At 40.9% G+C, this 10,850-nt stretch overlaps 1 long non-coding RNA gene across 5 annotated transcripts in view; it reads right to left on the reverse strand.

Moving 5' to 3' along the window:
• Positions 1–3,142, reverse strand: part of LOC131400768 (uncharacterized) — a 70,769-nt gene extending 67,627 nt beyond the window's left edge. For 4 of the 5 annotated variants that reach the window (XR_009217441.1, XR_009217445.1, XR_009217446.1 and 1 more), the window contains exons 1-2: positions 2,488–3,142; positions 495–560 (exon numbers count right to left, since the gene is read on the reverse strand). This is a non-coding gene — a long non-coding RNA (uncharacterized LOC131400768). The remainder of the gene's footprint in view (positions 1–494; positions 561–2,487) is intronic. The other variant, XR_009217443.1, reaches the window with a different exon arrangement.
• Between the last annotated feature and the right edge of the window lie 7,708 nt (positions 3,143–10,850).

A 10,850-nucleotide genomic window follows, 5' to 3' on the forward strand; every position in this document is an offset into this window, starting at 1 on the left:
GTTGAGTGTGTGTTTTTTGTGATCTAATTCTTTTCAAAAGCAATCTATCCCTGGTGGATCTGTGGTATACTACTCTCAGTCACAATGTTCAATTAACCAGAAGATCCACTTTCACATGTAGCATAACATAGTTTAGTACATCGTCAAAGAAAAATAATTGTTCTCATTCCACCCATGAGCAGGGAAGATCATACTCCGTCCTTTCTCCTGCCAGAATGTCCCACGTCCCAGCTAACAATGGTAGAGAGGGGATTTAACCCCAGGTCATCACCTCTGAGTGGGAAAAATCATGCTCTGTTTTTTTCTCCCTCTCAGAGTGTCCCACAACTCAGGTCAAAAGGGTCAAGGTGGGATTTGACACCAGCCAGATTGGGTCTAAAGCCCACACTATCTGCACTTCACGATAATGCTTTAGATTATATTTTAAATGTACCAAGCCTGCTTGCTAATTAAAATAAGGCTGAGATAAATCTTTTAATAAAGCAATTAGTTACCTGATACACTCTGTTGGTCAAATCCAAAGTTAAATAGAGTCACCATATGACGTAGCAATTCCACTCCTAGGTATATACCCAAGAGAAATGAAAACACATGTTCACACAAAAATTTGCACATGAATGTTCATTGCAGCGTTATTCACAATAGCCAAACAGTGGAAACAACCCAAATGTCCATCAACTGATGAATGGGTAAACAAAATGTGGCATTTCCATACAATGGAATATTATTTGGCCATAATAATGAATGAAATTCTGGTACATGCTACAACATGGATGAACCTTGAAATTATTATGCTAAGTGAAAGAAGTCTGACACAAAAGACCACATACGTATGATTATATTCATATGAAATGTCAGAAAAGGCAAATCTATAGAAACAAAAAATAGATTAGTGGCTGTCAGGAGCTGGAAGGATGAGGGTGAGAAATGGGGATTGACTGCTAATGGGTACAGAGTTTCTTTTTGGGGTGATAAAATCTTCTGGATTAAATTGTAATGATAGTTGCATAATATACTAAGAACCACTGAATTGTAAACTTTGAAAAGGTGAATTTTATGGCGTGTGACTTATATTTCAAATTTAAGGAAGAAAGGGAGAGAGGGAGGGGGAGAGAGGCAGAGAGAGAGAGAGAGAAAGAGAGAGAGAGAGAAAGAGAGGAAGGAAGGAAGGAAGGAAGGAGGGAGGGAGGGAGGGAGGGAGGGAGGGAGGGAGAGAGGGAGGGAAGGAAGAAAGAAAGAAAGAGAAAAGAAATAGCAAGCAAACCCTAGGACTAAGAGAGAATACCAAGGAAGAAAAAACACTTGGAATGAGGTCAGGAGAGGGCTTCCCAAGGCTGAGATTCAGCCCTCACTGGAATGGGTGTGGCTGCAGCCTACTGATGGCAGAGAAATTTGCAGGGTTGCCCTGGGCCAGAGCTGGTCTGTGAAAGGAGCCAAGAGCCATGGCCAGGAGCTATAGGCCAGGGCCGGCAAGCTGGAAATCCCCCCACAGGGGGCCAGCAGGGCAAGGTGGTGGGAAGAAAACTGTCCCCTGGGGTGCTGATGAAATTCGCTGGAAAGCTGCCCTTGGGGATGCTGTTGAATTTGCTGGGAAGTCGGCAAGGGCACCAACTGGACTCTCCAGAAAGCCAAAAGGGTGCCACCTGCAGGGGGTGCCACTGAACGCAGAGGGAAGCCAGCCAGGGCATCCATGAAGGGGGTTGTTGCTGAGCCCACCACAGCTGGGGCACCTGCAAAACTTGCCATGACGCTGCTTCCAGGGGTGCCATTGAAACTCACTGAGTGAGCTCCACTGAGTCCCACATGCCAGCGCAGTACCACAGGAGCAAGAAGCAGCAAAGTGCACAAAAAACCCCTTCCTCCTCCAGAATCTCCCCAGTATCCTCTACCAACGAAGCTTAACCTTGTGCCAGCTAGCAATGGAGAAACATTCCAGAATCACAATCAGGGCAACAAAGAGTAGATTTGGAGCTGAGAGGCAAGAGATTGATAATGGGCACAGATGCTAACAACTGTTCTTCAAATTAAAAAAGTTTGTGTTCGGAGCCGGCCTGGTGGTGTAGTGGTTAAGTTTGTGTGCTCCTCTTCAGTGGCCCAGGGTTCACAGGTTTGGATCCTAGGCACAGACCTATGCGCCACTTATCAAGCCATGCCATGGCAGGCGTCCCACATATAAAAGTAGAGGAAGATGGGCATGGATGTTAGCCCAGGGTCAATCTTCTTTAGTAAAAGAGGAAGATTGGCAACAGATGTTAGCTCAGGGCTAATCTGCCTCACAAAAAAAAAAAAAAAGTTTGTGTTCAAAAAAGTTTGGAAAACACTACTTAACATACCGCCCTCGTAATACACGTTAGTGTTTTAGCAGCGCTAAGACGTCCTATGGGAAAGAACTGCATTGAACTCTGCTCCACGTAGCGTTTCCAAAGCTCACTTGATCACAGAACTCTGTTTCTCCCGATAATTATTAAGATCCCACAGAATACTCACTGGGAAACTGTGTGGTGTGGTGAGATGGGCATGCAATAACCGGAATAGGAGAGAAGCTACGGTGCTGGAGAGCAGCTTGTGCGCCTTCGCTGAGTCACATGGAGCCCGTCTGCTGTTTAAAGGACTCCTCTGGAACAGAATGCACACAAATGGAGTCATCTGGCTGGGCTTCTTCGTGGCATTTCCATCACTTTATTTACTGCACACAAACCATAAGTTCTGCAGACACTGTGGAAATACAGTTTATTTAGGTAACTAAAAATATCCCCCGAATGGCATTTAGCCATTGCTGTATTTCCCAACTCCTCCTGCGTGCCCAGTCTTCGCTCTAAAGTACCCCTTGATGGTACAAGGGAAAGACGATGGGATTAAAAGTTGGAATTGATGGTATTAGGGTCAGGGGCCTTGGAATGCCATAATCCTGCCTGGCTACTCCCCCTATTTTCCCTTTTGGGGTTCCTGAGGGAACTAGAAGCACAAAAAATAATGAATAAGAATCAAAACAGTGTTTTATTTTCTGCCCACTGGAAGAGGCAGAATGCAGCTAAGAAAAGGGTGAGCATAAGTGGGCTGTATGGGGAGAAAGCCCCTATATCATTCAGTCTTGGGTTCAAAACCCAGTTCCATCCCACCTTTGGGCAGAGTAAGGAAGGAAAAAATAATTTCTTTTCAAGTTTTTCAAGAATTTTCAAGTTCTCAGGGGGAGCCCCTGTAACTGAAGGCAGATTAACAAGAGGAAAACAAAAGAGTTTATAAACATGTATACCTCATGTACACATGGGAGATACCCAGGCAAAAATGAGTAACTCGCAGAGGTAGCTTAGAATTCAGGCATAGACACCATCTTCAGGATCTAAGACCTCTTGACAACAGCCATGTGAATGTGCCGTCTTGGAAGCAAATCCTCCATCCCTAGTCAAATCTTCAGATGACTGCAGCCCCAGCTGACAGCTTGGCTACAACCTCATGAGAGACCTTGAACCAGAACCACCAGCCAAACCACTCCCAGATACCTGACCCACAGAAACTATGAGATAAATTTTTGTTGTGTTAAGCCACTGAGTTCTGGGGTAATTTGTTACATAGCAATAATACAGATTCTCCAAATGTAATTCTGGGTAAGTGATTCTGAACTCTGGGAGTCCATCTCATTCCTACACACACACACACACACACACGCACACATACACACAAGAAAAACAGCCTTGAATAAAATTCTCTGATCATGAAATCTGGTGAAACCAGGATTAAGATCTCAATTCCATTATATTGCAACTACATTCCTTGCATTTATTCCCACATTCATTCATTCAACAAACGTTATCAAGCACTTACTATGTGTCAGGTGATGTTCTAGACCCTGAGGATACAGTAGCCAGCAAGTCAGACAAAAATCTCTACCCTCATGGGACTTGCATACTAGTGAAGGAGAAACAAACAACAACACATAGAAGGTTAGGTAGTAATAAGAGCTAAGGAGGTAAAACAAAGCAGCGATTTGGATCAATCAAACTTCACTTCTGGCTCTCAAAAAAGTCCAGGGCAGTTTCCCTCCATGTGGTGATTCAGAGACAGGCTCCTTCCATCTTTTGGCTCCAACTTCCCAGAGTCTCAGAGTCCTCTGAAGATGACCAGTAGATGAGGAAAGTGAGGAAGGAGAAGGTACACCTGCTTCTCAATCACGTCCACCCAAGAGCGGCATGCATCCTTTCCACTCACAAACCATGGACGATAAAACGCTACATCGCTCCACCGTGATGCAAAGCAATCTGGGAAATGTAGCCCCAACCATAGCTCTATGCTACAAAGGGAAGCAGAATCTTCGGTAGGCGGCAATTTTTCTCTGCTACAGTCTCATTGATCTATTCCAGCTCTGCATGTTCGACCTGCTGGGGCAGACTTAAGCCCAGGCAGAGTCATGCCAAGGGGGAAAAACGTCTCCCACCTTGATATCTAAAATCCCATTACAAGAAATTCAATCCTTTGCTGAGTCATTTCCCTATTTTTTAGCACCTTGCCAAAAATACAGTCACCTGTAGTGGCAACGTATGGAGCTCTTAGAGTTCTTAGGGAAACTTATCAGATTTTCTTTTTCATTCCCTTGAGATAGGAAATACCAGCTTAGCTGGTAAACCCATGATCTTAATAAGGGACTAAAAGGGAGGCAGAGTGGGCATGTGCCAATAACCACTCAGAGCTTTGCTAAGAGTGAGTGGTTGGGTTTTCCGTCACAAACTTTAAATTACCCCAGGCATCATCTTAACTGCTTGTCCACAGCTACTCTCCCAAGTCAAGGGAACACTTTACAAATGCATATCAGCTGCATTAGTCCTTCTCAAAGAGAAAAGACCGCCCCAGTTAATTGCACAAGCAGCTAAATGTCAGGAATAATCACTGAGGTGAGAGTGGCTCATCAAAGCAAGTTAGAAAAGAGGAGTCGATTTAAAAGCCAAATGGGGTTTTGAAAGGCAGACCCTGACAAGAGCTTCTGGGCTGATTTTATTTTTTATTGTTTTTTTGATTTTTTTTTTTTTAATTTTTTATTGATGTTTTAATGGCTTCTAACATTGTGAAATTTTGGGTTGTACATTTTTGTTTGTCCATCACCACATATATGACTCCCTTCACCCCTTGTGCCCACCCCCCACCCCCACTGCCCTGGTAACCACAGTCCAGTTTTCTCTGTCCATGTGTTGGTTTATATTCCACATATGAGTGAGATCATACAGTGTTTGTCTTTCTCTTTCTGGCTTATTTCACTTAACATAATACCCTCCAGGCCCATCCATGTTGTTGCAAATGGGACGATTTTGTCTTTTTTTATGGCTGAGTAGTATTCCATTGTATATATATACCACATTTTCTTAATCCAATCGTCAGTCGAGGGACACTTAGGTTGCTTCCACTTCTTGGCTATGGTGAATAATGCTGCAATGAACATAGGGGTGCATAAGCCTCTTTGGATTGTTGATTTCAGGTGCGTTGGATAGATTCCCAGTAGTGGGATGGCTGGATCATAGGGCATCTCTATTTTTAATTCTTTGAGGACTCTCCATACCGTTTTCCATAGAGGCTGCACCAATTTGCATTCCCACCAGCTGCGTATGAGGGTTCCTGTTTCTCCACATCCTCTCCAACATTTGTTGTTTTTTGTCTTGGTGATTATAGCCATTCTAACGGGCGTGAGGTGGTATCTTAGTGTTGTTTTGATTTGCATTTCCCTGATGATTAGTGATGTTGAGCATCTTTTCATGTGCCTATTGGCCATCTGTATATCTTCCTTGGAGAAGTGTCTGTTCATTTCCTCTGCCCATTTTTTGATCGGGTTGTTTGTTTTTTTGTTGTTCAATTGTGTGAGTTCTTTATATATTATGGAGATCAACCCCTTGTCAGATGTATGTTTTGCAAATATTCTCTCCCAGCTGGTTGGTTGTTTGTTCATCTTGATTCTGGTTTCATTTGTCTTATAAAAGCTCTTTAATCTGATAAAGTCCCACTTGTTTATTTTTTCTTTAGTTTCCCTAGTCTGGGTAGGCATGTCATCCGAAAAGATTCCTTTAAAACCAATGTCAAATAGTGTGTTGCCTATATTTTCTTCTATGAGTTTTATAGTTTCAGGTCTCACCTTCAGGTCTTTGATCCATTTTGAGTTAATTTTTGTGAATGGCGATAGCACATGGTCCACTTTCATTCTTTTGCATGTGGCTGTCCAGTTTTCCCAACACCATTTATTGAAGAGACTTTGCTTTCTCCATTGCATGTTCTTAGCACCTTTGTCGAAAATTAGCTGTCCGTATATGTGTGGTTTTATTTCTGGGCTTTCAATTCTGTTCCATTGATCTGTGTGTCTGTTTTTGTACCAGTACCATGCTGTTTTGATTACTATTGCTTTGTAGTATGTTTTGAAGTCAGGAATTGTGATGCCTCCTGCTTTGTTCTTTTTCTTTAGGATTTCTTTAGCTATTCGGGGTCTTTTGTTGCCCCATATAAATTTTAGTATTCTTTTTTCTATTTCTGTGAAGAATGTCATTGGGATTCTGATTGGGATTGCATTGAATCTGTAGATTGCTTTAGGTAATATAGACATTTTAACCATGTTTATTCTTCCAATCCATGTGCATGGGATATCTTTCCATTTCTTTATGTCATCGTGGATTTCCCTCAATAATGTCTTGTAGTTCTCATTGTATAGGTCCTTCACCTTCTTGGTAAGATTTATTCCTAGGTATTTTATTCTTTTTGATGCAATTGTAAATGGTATTATCTTTTTGAGCTCTCTTTCTGTTAGTTCATTATTAGCATATAGAAATGCAACTGATTTTTGTAGATTGATTTTGTACCCTGCAACTTTGCTGTAGTTGTTGATTGTTTCTAATAGTTTTCCAACAGATTCTTTAGGGTTTTCTATATATACAATCATGTCATCTGCAAATAGTGAGAGTTTCACTTCTTCGTTACCTATTTGGATTCCTTTTATTCCTTTTTCTTGCCTAATTGCTCTGGCCAAAACCTCCAGCACTATGTTGAACAGGAGTGGTGAGAGTGGGCAGCCCTGCCTCGTTCCTGTTCTCAGAGGAATGGCTTTCAGTCTTTCCCTGTTGAGTATGATGTTAGCTGTGTGTTTGTCATATATGGCCTTTATTATGTTGAGGTACTTTCCTTCTATTCCCATTTTATTGAGAGTTTTTATCATAAATGGATGTTGTATCTTGTCAAATGCCTTCTCTGCGTCTATTGAGATGATCATGTGGTTTTTATTCTTTGTTTTGTTGATGTGATGTATCACGTTGATTGATTTGCGGATGTTGAACCATCCCTGCGTCTCTGGTATAAATCCCACTTGATCATGGTGTATGATCTTTTTAATATATTGTTGTATTCGGTTTGCCAATATTTTGTTGAGGATTTTTGCATCAATGTTCATCAGCGATATTGGCCTGTAATTTTCTTTCTTTGTATTGTCTTTGTCTGGTTTTGGTATCAGGGTGATGTTGGCCTCATAGAATGATTCAGGAAGTGTTCCATCTTCCTCTATTTTTTGGAATAGTTTGAGGAGGATGGGTATTAAATCTTCTTTGAATGTTTGGTAAAATTCACTGGAGAAGCCATCTGGTCCTGGACTTTTATTTTTTGGGAGGTTTTTGATTACTATTTCAATCTCTTTACTTGTTATTGGTCTATTCAGATTCTCCATTTCTTCTTGGTTCAATTTTGGGAGGTTGTATAAGTCTAAGAATTTATCCATTTCTTCTAGATTGTCCAATTTGTTGGCATATAGTTTCTCATAGTATTCTCTTATAATCCTCTGTATTTCCATGGTATCCACTGTAATTTCTTCTCTTTCATTTCTAATTTTATTTACTTGAGCCTTTTCTCTTTTTTTCTTAGTAAGCCTGGCTAAGGGTTTGTCTATTTTGTTTATCTTCTCGAAGAACCAACTCTTTGTTTCATTAATCCTTTCTACTGTTTTTTTGGTCTCAATATCATTTATTTCTGCTCTGATTTTTATTATTTCTCTCCTTCTGCTGGCTTTGGGCTTTGTTTGTTCTTCTTTTTCTAGTTCTGTTAGGTGTAATTTAAGGTTGCCTATTAGGGTATTTTCTTGTTTGTTAAGGTGGGCTTGTATCGCTATGAGTTTCCCTCTCAGGACCGCTTTTGCTGCATCCCATATGGTTTGATATGGCATGTTATCATTTTCGTTTGTTTCCAGATAGTTTTTGATTTCTCCTTTAATTTCATCAATGATCCGTTGGTTGTTCAGTAGCATGTTGTTTAATCTCCACATTTTTGTCACTTTCCCAGTTTTTTTTTCCTGGTTCATTTCCAGTTTCATAGCCTTATGGTCTGAAAAGATGCTTGTTATGATTTCAATCTTCTTAAATTTATTGAGGCTTGCTTTGTTTCCCAACATATGGTCTATCCTAGAGAATGTTCCATGTGCGCTTGAGAAGAATGTGTAGTCAGCTGTTTTTGGGTGGAGTGCTCTGTATATGTCTACTAGGTCCATCTCGTCCAGTTTTTCATTTAAGTCTAATATTTCTTTATTAACTTTTTGTCTGGATGATCTATCCATTGCTGTAAGTGGGGTGTTAAGATCCCCTACTATTATTGTGTTGTTGTTGATTTCTCCTTTTAGGTTTGTTAATAGTTGCTTTATGTACATTGGTGCTCCTATGTTGGGTGCATATATATTTATAAGTGATGTGTCTTCTTGATGGAGTGTCCCTTTTATCATTATATATTTCCCTTCTTTGTCTTTCTTAACCTGTTTTATCTTGAAGTCTACTTTGTCTGATATGAGTATGGCAACACCTGCTTTCTTTTGTTTGCCATTAGCTTGGAGTATTGTCTTCCATCCTTTCACTCTGAGCCTGTGCTTGTCTTTAGTGCTAAGATGTGTTTCCTGAAGGCAGCATATTGTTGGGTCTTGCTTTTTAATCCATCCTGCCACTCTGTATCTTTTGATTGGAGAGTTCAATCCATTTACATTTAGAGTAATTATTGAAATATGAGGGCTTAATGTTGCTGTTTTGTCACTTATTTTCTGGTTCTTTTACATTTCCTTTGTTTCTTGTCCCATTTGTTTTGGACTGCCAATTCAGTTTGGTTGTTCTGTCTTATGATTCTTCTAGTTTTCTCTTTGTTTATCATATGTGGTTTTGCTTTGATTATTTGTTTAGTGGTTACCTTGAGGTTTGGGCAAAAAATCTTGTGTATGAGATAGTCCATTATCTGATAGCCTCCTATTTCCTTATACTAAGTCAATTCAGTCACTTTCCTCTTCCCCTTCTAAGTTGCTCTTGTTATACCTTATTCTATCTTGTGTTGTGGCTGTGTGTTTACAGTGATGAGGTTAAATTTATTTTTGGTGAATTTCTTCCTTTGATCTTTGAGTTTAGTATTTAAGTGGTTGCTAACCTATTCCGGTAAAGATCTACTATTTCTCTGATTTTGTCTACCTACTTTTCTCCTTCCTCCAAGCTTTGTGTTCCCTTTCTCTTCTTTTTTTCAGGCCTGAGGGCCTTCTTGAGTATTTCTTGTAGTGGGGGTCTCGTGGCCATGAACTCCCTTAGCTTTTGTTTATCTGGGAGAGTTACTATTTCTCCATCATATTTGAAGGATATTTTTGCTGGATAGAGTATTCTTGGCTGAAAGTTTTTGTCTTTTAGTATTTTGAATATATCATTCCAGTCTCTTCTAGCCTGAAAAGTTTCTGTTGAGAAATCCGCTGAGAGCCTGATGGGAGTTCCTTTGTATGTTATTTTTTGTTTTTGTCTAGCTGCCCTTAATATTGTTTCTTTGTCGTTGACCCTGGCTAGCCTTACCACTAGGTGTCGTGGTGAAGGCCTTTGTCTGTTAATATATATAGGTGTCCTGTTGGCTTCGCTTACTGGTATTTCCTGCTCCTTCCCCAGATTTGGGAAATGTTCAGCTATTATTTCCTTGAATAGGCTCTCTGTTCCTCTTTCCCTCTCCTCTCCCTCAGGAATACCTATAATTCTTATGTTACATTTTCTAATAGAGTCAGATATTTCTCGGAGTCTTTCTTCATTTCTTTTTAGTCTTAGTTCTCTCTCTTCTTCCATCTGGAGTATATCTGTATTCCTATCCTCTAAAGTACTAATTCTTTCCTCCATATTGTCAGCTCTGTTCTTTAAAGATTCCAGATTCTCCTTTATCTCCTCCATTGTGTTCTTCATCTCCATCAGCACTGATTGGTTTTTCTTTATGATTTCAATCTCTTTTGTGAAGAAACTCCTTCATTGAATTGTTTGTCTGTGTTGTCTCGTATTTTGTTGAGTGTTTTTAGGATAGCTATTTTGAAATCTCTGTCATTTAGTTTATGGATTTCTGTGTCTTCAGGGTTGATTTCTGGGTGCTTGTCATTTTGTTTCTGGTCTGGTGATTTCATATATTTTTGCATTGTGGTTCCTGTGTTGGTTTTGTTTTTCCTCATCCTGGAAGTCTCTGGTTGCAATTTCCACCTGCCGCCACTGTCTGGTGGTAAAGGGCTGTGTAGTCTAAGCCCCCTGCGCTCTGCCCCGGTTTTTCTGCTGCGATCCGCAGTTTTGTTTTTTTTTTTTTCCCCCGTTTGTTTTTTTTTTTTTTCCCGCTGCGATCCACGGGTCCAGTCCAGTTTGATCAGGTCTGCCTCGGATCGCTAGGTCTGGTCTGGTTGAGCTGCAGACTCCGGGTTGCGGGGAGTGGGGAGCTCTCTCTTTTGCCCTCTGGGTCCCTGACGTGGGAGGCTTCTCGTTTGCCCCTCTTTATCCGCTCTCTGGGGTGCTCAGATGTTGATGGTAGCCCTGTGGCTCCTCTGAGTCCTCTTGTGCGGGAGTTTCCCACTGGCTGAGAGAGTCCGA

This window comes from Diceros bicornis, chromosome X (genome assembly GCF_020826845.1).
Source record: "Diceros bicornis minor isolate mBicDic1 chromosome X, mDicBic1.mat.cur, whole genome shotgun sequence".
NCBI classification, from domain to species: domain Eukaryota; kingdom Metazoa; phylum Chordata; class Mammalia; order Perissodactyla; family Rhinocerotidae; genus Diceros; species Diceros bicornis.